Here is a 12,998-nt window from a genome sequence, read left to right on the forward strand (position 1 = left end):
CTATCTTATTTTTTAGTCACACTTTTCATTTTCTACAACAGGGGTGTGATTTAGGCGTTTTTAAATAAGAAATATCAAAATAAACTGGTCAGTTTGAGCAGACATATTGGAATAAGTGAGATAAGAATGTTTTTCAAAGTTAGAAATGGGACAAATATGATGGGTAAAGTTCACAGAGTAAGAATGAGTGTTGAATGAGAAGCTTAGAGGCACAGAAAAAAAAAAATCATTGGGGATAAAAGTATATACTGTTGGATTGAAAGTATGTGAGGCTGCCTGGCTGAGAAGGGTGGCAGAGTGACTGATAAACACAAGTCCAAGCTCCTGGCAATGGTAGATGAGGGCAAGGAGATACTGAGAAGAAATAGAGCACTTAGGGAGCATTGGCTTCCTCATGTGTTCTGTTTAGGAGTTTTCTGAAAAAGTATATCTAGAGTTGCTAACCTCCAAGGGTTATGTGACTTGTCTGACATCTGAAATGTCTTAAGCTTGTCATATTAGGTGAGCCATTGACCTCTCCAACTCTCATTTTCCTGACCTGAAAAGTGGCAATAATGTTACCTGCTTCCATTAATGAGTTATTGAATGACGGAGCTGAATGAGTTCGTAGATATGAAAGTGCTTTGAAAATGGCAATTGTCATATAAATATCAGGCACAGTTATTATAAATTGACACAGCTTTAGTGGCTCTGACTCTGCATAGTAAATGAAAGGAGTGAAGTTATTAACTGAGAAGAAACAGGAGTTGCAACTTTTCTCATTGTGGCTAATGCAGAATTTATGTTGTTTAATGCTGCAGTTAATTGATTGGGGTTGGATCTGGTGAGTAATTAAGTTTAGTAACAGTCTGCCAATACAATTTTCTATCTCCTGTCACATTAAATCACTTACAATGAACTCAGATTCAGGGAGAATATAAACTATTGTCTGACCTACTGCTACGTTGAAATTGCCTGGAATGAATGAGAGAAGCAGATGTTGAAATCTGGAAAAAAAAAGGGGGGGGTGAAATATGGAGCACAGTTCATGAAGTCAAGATGTCAATAACCTTTCTTGTGTAGAAGATGCAAAATGCAAAAGACAGCTTTCTCTCTCTCTCCTTTTCTCTCTCTCTCCTTCTCTTTCTCTCTCTTTTTCTCTCTCTCTCTCCTTATCTCTCTCTCCTTATCTCTCTCTCCTTATCTCTCTCTCTCTCTCCTTCTCTCTCTCTCTCTATCCTTCTCTGTCTCTCTGTCTCCCCATTCCCTTCTCCAGGGGATCTTCCCAACCCAGGAATTGAACCCAGATCTCCTGCATTTCAGACAGATTCTTTACCATCTGAGCCACAAGGGAAGCCCAACCAAAACACTGAAGTGGGTTGCCATGCCTTCCTCCATGGAATCTTCCTGACCCAGGGATCAAACTCATGTCTCCCTTTTAAAAAATATGTATTTAGTGTTAATTGAAGGATAATTGCTTTACAGTATTGTGTTGTTTCTACCCAATATCAACATGTTCAGCCATAATACTCATGTCTCTTGTGTCTCCTGCACTGACAGGCAAGTTCTTTACCACTAGTGCTGCTTGGGAAGCTTCCTTTTACCATCTCCCTCCATATTTCTTCTTGGAGTTCTATAAATCTCTGTAGTTATAATTCTTTTGAATTTCTTTTCTGAGTCTTATCGGATCTTCATGTTGATAAAATCTAGTATGATACCATAAAGAGAATCTCAGGTGTGGAAAGAGACATACTGGGGGTTTGAATTCTCCATCGGCTGGGTGAGTATCTGAGGTTCCATTTCTGTCTCTGTAAGGCTACAGCCTTAAAATGTCTAGGTAGGGAAACCATCCAGCACAGTAGCTAATTGTTTGCAGCAGATCAATGGATAGTTTTGTTTTTTTGCCACATTCTCGCATCTTCAGGGTTTGGACTGCACCTTCCCTGTGTCTAGTTGCTGTTCCAGTGATTCCTCTGCCTTTTCACTTGTGCACAGGGACACTTCTACCATCCGTGAAGGAACTTGCTTCTGACCTTCTAAATATGTGTGTTACTCACTCAGTCATGTCTGACTCTTTAGCGACTCCATGGACTCTAGCCCACAAGGCTCCTTTGTTCATGGGATTCTCCAGGCAAGAATACTGGAGTGGGTAGCCATTTCCTCCTCCAGGGATCTTTCCAACCCAAAGATTGAACTTGGGTCTTCTGCACTGCAGGTAAATTCTTTACTGTCTGAGCTGCCAGCCCTCTCTCTATAGAAAAGCCTGTCTAAATATAAAACTTCCTTGCAAATCACTTGGCCTAGGGTACTGAATTGAGAAGTCATGTAGTAATATTGGGTCAATAATGAGAAAGTTAGTCTAGCTCTTGATGAAGAATGATTAGTAAATTTATAAAGAAATCTCAAGTTTTAATAAAATGAGTTGGATACTCAGTTACTTTTATAATAAAATAAATGCTGAATAAAATAATAATGAGACACCTTTATTTTTCCTGACATATTGGCAAATATTAACACATTTGAGAAAAGGCAATGCTGACAAGGCTGTGAATAAATAAGTGCTCAGAATCACTGTTGGCACGATTGTCATTTGATTCAACACCTTTGGAGCAGGGGGATGAGGTGTGACAATATGATTGGAAAGGGGCCTGGGGCTGTGTATTAAAGCCATGCTTGCCTGCCAGATATGACATTCTTACTTATATTATGTATTTATGTGATAATGTAGGGACACTGGAGAAAAAGGACTTGTCTAGTAACTGGTTGAACAGCAGATTTATTTTTTAAAATAAACCTGTAGTCTGTGTTTATTTGGAATCACTGAGAGTGGTGGATGCATAAGGGAGATTTTGAATTTTGGAATGATCTACCTCAGATATCCAACCAGTCCATTCAGAAGCAGATCAGCCCTGGGATTTCTTTGGAAGGTATGATGCTAAAGCTGAAATTCCAGTACTTTGGCCACCTCATGAGAAGAGTTGACTCATTGGAAAAGACTCTGATGGTGGGAGGGATTGGGGGCAGGGGAGAAGGGGACGATAGAGGATGAGATGGCTGGATGGCATCACTGACTCGATGGACATGAGTCTGAGTGAACTCCGGGAGTTGGTGATGGACAGGGAGGCCTGGCATGCTGCGATTGTCACAAAGAGTCGGACACAACTGAGCAACTGAGCTGAACTGAACTGACCTCAGATATGCAGATGACACCACCCTTATGGCAGAAAGTGAAGAGGAACTAAAAAGCCTCTTGATGAAAGTTAAATAGGAGAGTGAAAAAGTTGGCTTAAAGCTCAACATTCAGAAAACGAAGATCATGGCATCTGGTCCCATCACTTTGTGGGAAATAGATGGGAAAACAGTGGAAACAGTGTCAGACTTTATTTTGGGGGGCTCCAAAATCACTGCAGATGATGACTGCAGCCATGAAATTAAAAGACACTTACTCCTTGGAAGGAAAGGTATGACCAACCTAGATAGCATATTCAAAAGCAAAGACGTTACTTTGCCAACAAAGGACCATCTAGTCAGGGCTATGGTTTTTCCAGTAGTCATGTATGGATGTGAGAGTTGGACTGTGAAGAAAGCTGAGCGCCAAAGAATTGATGCTTTTGAACTGTGGTGTTGGAGAAGACTCTTGAGAGTCCCTTGGACTGCAAGGAGATCCAACCAGTCCATTCTAAAGGAGATCAGTCCTGGGTGTTCTTTGGAAGGAATGATGCTAAAGCTCAAACTCCAATACTTTGGCCACCTCAAGCGAAGAGCTGACTCACTAGAAAAGACTCTGATGCTGGGAGGCATTGGGGGCAGGAGGAGAAGGGGACGACAGAGGATGAGATGGCTGGATGGCATCACTGACTCGATGGACATGAGTCTGAGTGAACTCCGGAAGTTGGTGATGGACGGGGAGGTCTGGTGTGCTGCGATTCATGGGGTAGCAAAGAGTCGGACACGACTGAGCAACTGAACTGAACTACCAGCAATACAGGCTTGCCTGGTGGCTCAGTGGTAAAGAATCCACCTGCCAATGCTGGACACACAGGTTCAGTCCCTGGGCCAGGGACATCCTCTGGAAAAGAAAATGGCACCCCCACCCCCCACCTCGCGTATTCTTGCCTGGGAAACCGTGGACAGAGGAGCCTGTTGGGCTACAGTTCACAGGGTCACAAAAGTCAGACATGACTTAGTGACTAAACAAACAAACCAGTAGTACAGTCCTATTTTAAATCTATTTTGGGTCTGAGGACAAATTATCAGTTTTTATCAAAATTTAAAATGCATAGGCCTTTTAACACAGTAGCTCCATTTTTACACTCTGTCCTACAGATATGCACATCATGATGTTCTGGAAATGCATACAAATGTGCTTGTGGGAACATTATTTGTGACACTAAAAATTCAGACACTAACTGCCTCATAACTGGGACTGATTCACAACACCTAATCATGGAACACTTGGATTTTCTTATAGAGTAAAAGTGGATCTATATATTCTACAAGCATCTCTAAGTGAACATACATACCAACCCACAAAGCAAAAACAAAGTTCAGAACAGAATATATAATGACTATTATTTTTATAGTATCATATGTAGATAGATATTTGTACATTTATTCAAATATTAATTGTCTACTATGTGCTACATGAAGGAAAAGGGATGAGGAAAGAAAATGCTTTGAAGAATACTATTAACAGAAGATTGAGGCAGAGAATCTAAAGGGGAAGGGATACTTAATTTTCACTGCATAGCACTGAAGTTTATTTTTTATCATATATATTTTAAAAGATCATTTAATAAACAATTTTAAAACAAAAGTTTAGAGACAAATGAATCAAAAAAATCAAGGCAAAATTCAACAAGTAGAAATGTTTTAGTTTCTAGCAACCAAATTCATCCTACCACTGACCCATTTAACACAAATATGTATTGATATTATGTTATGTAAACATTCCCTATATTAGGCTTGTGTGTGCATAAGTGCATGCTCAGTTGTCAGTCATGTCCCACTCTTTGCAACACCATGTACTGTAGCCTGTCAGGCTCCTCTGTTCTTGGCATTTTCCAGGAAGAATACTGGAGTGGGTTGCCATTTCCTTCTCCAGGGAATTTTCCTGATCCAGGGGTTGAACCCACATCTCTTGTGTCTCCTGCATTGTCAGGCAGAGTCTTTACCACTGAACCACAGTGGAAGCCTGCGTTAGGCTCAGTTCCACTTAAAAAAGGATTTGCCTCTTTTAGTCCACTAACTGGCAAATAATAGACTTACCAAGACTGATTTAAAGTCAATAAAACATATGAAACAAATATAGGGTTCAAGGAAGTTACAGTTAATGAGCAATCATTTAATACTCTTGTTGACTGATCAAATTAGTGTACAGATGTAATTTAGGGTCAGTCTCTCTTGTTTCCATACTCATATATATCAGTTCTTTTCATGTGCACTGTGAGAATCATGGAAGCCTGGTAATTTATTTTTTTAATGTATTTTTATTAAATACAGATGGAAAATATAGATATCTAATTAAACCTGAAATCTGATTCTCCTTGAAGAAGGAGCAACATGCCCATAGATGTTTTTATATTCCCATTTCAACATGCAGAGTTGCTTTCAATCAAATACATTTATTTCACCAGAAAATGTCCATAGTTGCTTAGTTATACCCTGGTTCTTTCCCAGCAATTTTTTTTTTCTAAGGCAGCTGTTGTTTTCATGTAAACTGACTATAAATAGGAAATATGGTATACAAATATTTAAATGCAGTTAATTAGGAAAGATTTCATTTTAGCATAGTCTATATTTATGAATGCATATGTACATAGAAACAGCTTTTGCATAATCATTTTTAAAGAGTTCACTTGAATTAAATTAAGAGAATAAAAGATAAAGAATTAAAGATGATATGTTTACATGGTAAATGCATGACACAATTATTGATATACAGTTTCCTTTCTGAGAGAGAGAGAGTGTGTCTGTGTGTACATGTATGTATGTTGTATTTAAAAGTTTAGTTCCACATGGGGTTAAAAAACGTGTCTTGTGCTGAGGAATTTAGAATCACAAATCATTCCCCACAGTTGACTAGATATCTCTCTTCTGACTTATTATAGCATCCTGAGTGACTCTGAGGAATTAAATAACCTTTCCAAGGTTACTCTTAAAAGTATGTAAAAGCAAGAGTTCTTAGAGTCAAATATGAATTCAAAAAATGGAATAACTTTGTAAAATCAAGAATATTAAAGTATGAGATGATCTGTTTGGAAGAGTCAGGTCTGCATCACTTACATGATTTTAAAGTTATAATAATCATTTGTCAGACATGATGTAGATATTTTCCTGCAGCAGGGTGAGGAGGAAGAAGGGGCTGTCCTCAAGTACACCAAGTATTTTCCAAGTGGAATTGACCATGAGTCTAAGGTATACACATAGCCTTGCTTATTAGACAAGGTGTAAGGCAACATTTAAATTATATATTTAGGAGTCAATGCCTGGGCTCCAGTTCTAATGTCTGACTCAGTAACTCAGGTTGGGTCAAAGCACTGGTATTTCTAGCAACTCCCCAGGTCACACTGACACAGCAGGGTCTAACTACTGCTCTCAGATATAGCATGGCATGTTTAGAATGAATGTGTGCTGAATAATTAAATAAGTTAATCATATTTCTTCATTAAAAGTATCTTTCCATATTAATGGTTGTGATATATATTTGAGTATCTTTAGATAAGGCATGCTCCATAGCAGTGCATGTAAGTATATATTAATATATAATATATATTATATGCATGTAAGTATACATTAATATATTGGGGCTTCCTTGGTGGCTCAGATGGTAAAGAATCTGCCTGCAATGCAGGAGACCTGGGTTCGATCCCTGGATTGGGAATTTCCCCTGGAGGAGGGTATGGTGACCCACTCCAGTCTTCTTGCCTGGAAAATCCCCATGGACAGAGGAGCCTGACCGGCTACAGTCCATGGGGTCACAAAGAGTTGGATGTGACTGAGTGACTAGGCACATTAATATTCTGAAATATACATTTATATTACTTACCTCCCCCAGGAGGTTTCTGACTCTATGAATTTCACTATGGTTCCCTTGGGCAATTGTTTGAATTATAATCTCTAGGTTAATAAAATTGCAAATTTCTTCCATCTGCCCAGAGATTTCTCATTTACCATAAATGTGCAGTTGAACCTTGAAGAATGCAGAGTTTAAGGGCACTGACCCTCTGTGCAGTGGAAAATCTTGTATCATTTATAAACAACCCTCTGTATCTGTGGTTCCTCTCTATCTACAGTTTCACATCCACAGATTCGACCAACCACAGTTCCTATGATACTGTCATATTTACTTTTGAAAAAGAATTACTGCACAAGTGGACCCTTGCAGTTCAAGCACATGTTGTTTAAGGGTCAACTCTATTAAGTGCCTTCTCTGTGTCAGATACTGTATGATGTGTTAGAGGCTTCTAAGCACTGATACTTCCATAAAATATTGTGGTTATTTATTATATCATGGCTCACATCACCCTACTATTGGCCACTACCTAACAGATGAATGTCTCTGATCATCTGTTCTCTACTATAAATTCACCCGTATATTTCTCTCTAATTCCTCTATCCTGACCTAACTTCCTTATCTTCCCATAAGCAATGGACCCCTATATTCCTCTGTTACATGTGCTCAGATGCTCAGTCTCCAACTTTTTGTGACCTCAAAGCCTGTAGCCCATGAGGCTCCTCTGTCCATGGGACTCTCCAGGCAAGAATACTGGAGTGGATTGTCATTTCCTCCTCCAGGGGCTCTTCCCGAACCAGGGATCAAAACAATGTCTCTTATGTCTCCTGCATTGGCGGGCGTGTTCTTTACCACTAGCACCCCCTGGGAAGCCCCTATTATGCCATATGAATGATCCATTTCAAAACCACTACCATCCTCTACCTTTTTCAAATTTTGCACTGAATATTTTCTATACCTTCACATGTTTTTCTTTTTTTTCCCCCTTCTGTGAAGCTGACTTTACCCTGCAGTTCTTTCAAGAGGAATTTCCTTATTTTCATATCTTACCTACTCAGGAATTCAGAAGTGAGTTCCATGTCATCCATACTTTCACTGCTATTCCAAATAACCATTCCTTCATAGGTTTGTAAAAAGTTTGGCTTTATTGAGACCCCGCTACACTACCATCTATCACATTCTTGTTGATAGCTCCTGGCCATACTCCTTATTGACTAAGTTGAAGACCCTTGCTACCTAATTCCTACCATTATTTTGTGTTTTCATTCTCTTGCGTGTGGTCTTTTTAACATTCTGACCCTCATCATGGCATTTGCCAGCTTAAATTATAATTTAATCAGATTTCACTGAAGAAGCTATTGACATAGTCAGTTAGGGTGTCAGGACCTCCAAATAAGTCTGGTTTATAAAAATGGTGGTAAAGGAGAATAAAGAAAAAAATAATAGAACAAAGAATCTCTTCCCACAGAGGTACATGAGAAGTAAATACAATATTTGAGAATAATGTTTACAAGTTCTAAAAAAGAGAAATGAAGCTAAGCAAAACATTGTCAACAAAGGAGTTTATAGCTTCATTACTTATCAAAAATTATCCCAATCACAGTAGCATGAAGCAAAAATAATATTTATCAATTATAGTTTTCATGAGGCAGTCTGAATAGTTCTGATTGTAGTCCAAGGCTGCAGTCATTTGAAGGTTTTATTAGGGTTGGTGGATCTACTTCCCAGGTGACTCCCTCACATGGTTGATAGTTTGGTTCTGGTTGTTGCTAAGGACAGGAACTATACTTATCTCTATTTTTAGATGAGAGAACAAAGACAGAGACAAATTAAATAACTTGTCCAAGATCTTACCCCTAGCATTTGGCTGAGCCAGGATTTGATCCAATCTTTAGACAGTTCCTTTCTTGATCACTGGCCTAGGTCATGTTTATTATTGATTGATAAATTAATAACCTGGAACAGAAACATACAGAAATAACTAATTTATAAGACAGATTTCATTATATTCTTTTCATGCACTTATTTACAGATGTGTCAGGCTATAGATAAGCTGCTGTGTTAGCAGCAAGACATTGACTTGTAAGAAAGACATATAAAGGAATAACTTTACCACAGTAGGGTGCTCAGTGAGTTAAGGAGCAAGCACAGACTATCACTATGGAAATTTAGACCTTAAGAATCAGAATAGGCTCACTGTAAGAGGTAATGTGTGTGTGTGTGTGTGTTAGTCACTCAGTCGTGTCTGACTCTGTGATCCCATGGACTGCAGCCCACCAGGCTCCTCTGTCCATGAAATTCTCTGGACAAGAATACTGGAGTGGCTAGCCTTGCCCTTCTCCAGGGGATCTTCCTGACCCAGGGATTGAACCTGGGTCTCCTGCATTGCAGACAGATTCTTTATCATCTAAGCCACAAGTGAAGCCCATAAGAAGTAAAAGCTAGTTTGATTTGTAGATGACAATAGGTGCTCACTGAAAAAAGATTTTGAGGAAAACATCCCAGGCAGGGCATAAGCAGAAACACCAAAATATAAGAAAATACATTTTGTGTCCAGTGGCTTCACGTTGCTGGAGCATAAAGTAAAAGCCAAGAACTGTAAGAGATAAAGTCAGCATAGCCAGGATCTCAAAGTTCTCATGTCAGAATTGAAACCAATAAATTGTAGAACACCTTTTGGGCCTGATGGGTATGAACTGTGTTTTAAAGGACTGTGCTTTGGGAAAGAGCTCTCCAAGTGGAGGCTGGTCCAGTCAGTAAAAACAGCAGCAACAGAGTTAGAAATTGTTCTTATATTTTCAGAGAACAATGAGATGGTGGTATCATGGCATCATAAAGTTATATCATTCATATTTACTGGGAAAAGGTCAAATTATAAGAGGTAATTTAGCATAAGAAGGCTAAGATTCTTAATTGGTGAATAGAGAGAACGAGAGAAATCCAGTCCCTTGAACTGTAACTTCAGTGTTACCTAATCTTACCAAAACCTCGCTTCAATTTATGTAGTTCTACTACATGATGAAAATTACACCAACACTGGCGATAGGAAGAACAGATGCTGCATGCCACATGTCAAGTGCTTGGTATTTTACATGGGTAAGATAAAAGCAATACTTTGTAGTCTGTGTAAATTGTTCTTACTAGAGTGAAAAAGTTGGCTTAAAGCTCAACATTCAGAAAATGAAGATCATGGCATCTGGTCCCATCACTTCATGGGAAATAGATGGGGAAACAGTGGAAACAGTGTCAGACTTTATTTTTGGGGGCTCCAAAATCACTGCAGATGGTGACTGCAGCCATGAAATTAAAAGATGCTTACTCCTTGGAAGGAAAGTTATGACCAACCTAGATAGCATATTGAAAAGCAGAGACATTACTTTGCCAACAAAGGTTCATCTAGTCAAGGCTATGGTTTTTCCTGTGGTCATGTATGGATGTGAGAGTTGGACTATGAAGAAAGCTGAGCGCTGAAGAATTGATGCTTTTGAACTGTGGTGCTGGAGAAGACTCTTGAGAGTCCCTTGGACTGCAAGGAGATCCAAACAGTCCATTCTGACGGAGATCAGTCCTGGGATTTCATTGGAAGGAATGATGCTAAAGCTGAAACTCCAGTACTTTGGCCACCTCATGTGAAGAGTTGACTCACTGGAAAAGACTCTGATGATGGGAGGGATTGGGGGCAGGAGGAGAAGGGGACGACAGAGGATGAGATGGCTGGATGGCATCATTGACTCAATGGACATGAATGAGTCTGAGTGAACTCCGGGAGTTGGTGATGGACAGGGAGGCCTGGCGTGCTGCGATTCATGGGGTCGCAAAGAGTCCGACACGACTGAGCGACTGAACTGAACTGAACTGATAAAGAGCTTGGCAACACAGAAAATGTAGGGTGAGGAGAGAAATGAAGCTGGTTTAAAATGCTTCTGTCATCATGAATATTATGTTGATGAAAGTGCAACCAATTTTAGATCCTGCCAGCTGGTGACTCAGCAAGTCCGTGGCTGAGTTTCGATTGAGACATGGACACACAAGTAATTACTTATATAGGTGTTTAGACCTCAAAGGCAAGTCATCACTGATGAAGTCTAGAAGAAGTAGAGACACAGGGGCCTGTACTCTGTATATTGCTTTATAACTAAAAATATGGCAGAGAAAAGTGTCATAATTCCATCAGTTGGAAGCCTTTCTTTTCCATTCAGTGCAATGATTTCAAAGATCAGTGAGCTGCTGAGATTGCAGGCTTTGTCAAATATCAAGGTCTTGACTTAAAGATAGATATAATGTATTAAGATAGATCATGCTATTCTTCATTTGCAAGAAGTTGGTCCAGTGCCCACAGAAAATCCAATTTAGATAATCCTTTTTTTTTTTTCAGTTTAAACATCTATTTTGTGAAAATTAATGCAAAAAGGTGTGTAGCCAGGACCCTGGAAGGCAATCCAGATTAGAGTCAGCATTTAAATTTTATAATCATCTAAATAATGGAATTAGCTTGACCACAATCTCAGGGAAATTAGCATAACCTGTGGGGTGTTTAGTAAATAACTCAAACTCCCCTGCCTGGGGACAGCAGAATTGATAGTTTCCTTTTATTTTATTTCCATAATTTCAAGCTGTTTTCTTTTTATTATAAACAGAATAATCCCTTTTCCTTAAACAAACAAAAAAGATGACATTAAGCAATTTCTTGGTTTGGTTTTGTTTCTATGTTCTTTTATCATAACAAATATTATTTTCAAGAGTTTCTTACAAATTTGAGATAATGACTTACTAATTTATTCAAAAGCAAATTTTCTCATTTATTGCAATTTCCAAAGGAGAATAATAACTTCAAGGTAAATTAATTGCTTCAAATTATTAAAGCTTTCAACTTCTCCTTAGTGAATACTAAATGTTCCAGATTTTGTGAAGAAGTGTTGATAATCTGCCTCAGGGTACTTTTCTGTAGAAAAAGTATAATAGAACTGTCAGGAACCCAATTAAAAATGGTAAAAATATGTTTAAACATTTTTGAAGTATTCTACTCTACAGAAGCACTCGAAACATGATAATCCTTCATTTTAAACAAAGTCTGTATCTTTAAGATTTTGTTAGTGTTGCTATGACAGTAGTCATTTGCCACTAAGAAGGTAAATATATAATATAAAAACAAGCTGTATATTGACTTTCACGTCTAATTGAAGCCTACAACTTGAATGTATGTGGTCCTATGTTTGTTCTATCTTTGTTGTAAAAGAATGTGGGGCTTATATAATCCTTTTCTCTCTTTCTTGGTTACGTAATGTTGAAAGCCTGTTAATATGCCCCACACAGTGTTAGGCTAAATTCCTACCAGGTTTCATCCCTGTAGCGGTCTTGGTCACCTTCCAAAATACAGTAGGTTAATTCAGAAAAATCGGAGAAGGCAATGGCACCCCACTCCAGTACTCTTGCCTGGAGAATCCCAGGGACGGGGGAGCCTGGTGGGCTGCTGTCAATGGGGTCGCACAGAGTCGGACACGACTGAAGCGACTTAGCAGCAGCAGCAGCAATTCAGAGAAAATACCATAACATGACAGCATAGAGCTGCGTGGTGCTCACAGTATTTATTTTATTTTATGCATGTGTGCTCAGTCATGTCTGACTCTTTGTGACCCCTTGGACTGTAGCCCACCAGGCTCCTCTGTCCATGGGATTTTCCAGGCAAGAATATTGGAGAGGGTTGCCATGTCCCACCCCAGGGAATCTTCCTGACCCTGGGATCAGACCCACGTCTGTTACGTCTCTTGCACTGATAGATTCTTTCCCACTGCACCACCTATATTATCTTATTTAATTCTTATAAGAATAATATTAGTTTGCTTTCACTGGATTCTTTTTTAAAAATTTAATACTACTTTCCCCATGCCTATATTTTCTTCCTATGTGAAAAAAAGGAAGTAAAGAGATTAACTTTTCTAAGACCACAAAACTTGTTTAGCTTTAGCTTACATGTTTTGGCTCCAAATCCTATGGAGCCTATATC

Source organism: Bos taurus, chromosome 29 (assembly GCF_002263795.3).
Source record: "Bos taurus isolate L1 Dominette 01449 registration number 42190680 breed Hereford chromosome 29, ARS-UCD2.0, whole genome shotgun sequence".
NCBI lineage: Eukaryota > Metazoa > Chordata > Mammalia > Artiodactyla > Bovidae > Bos > Bos taurus.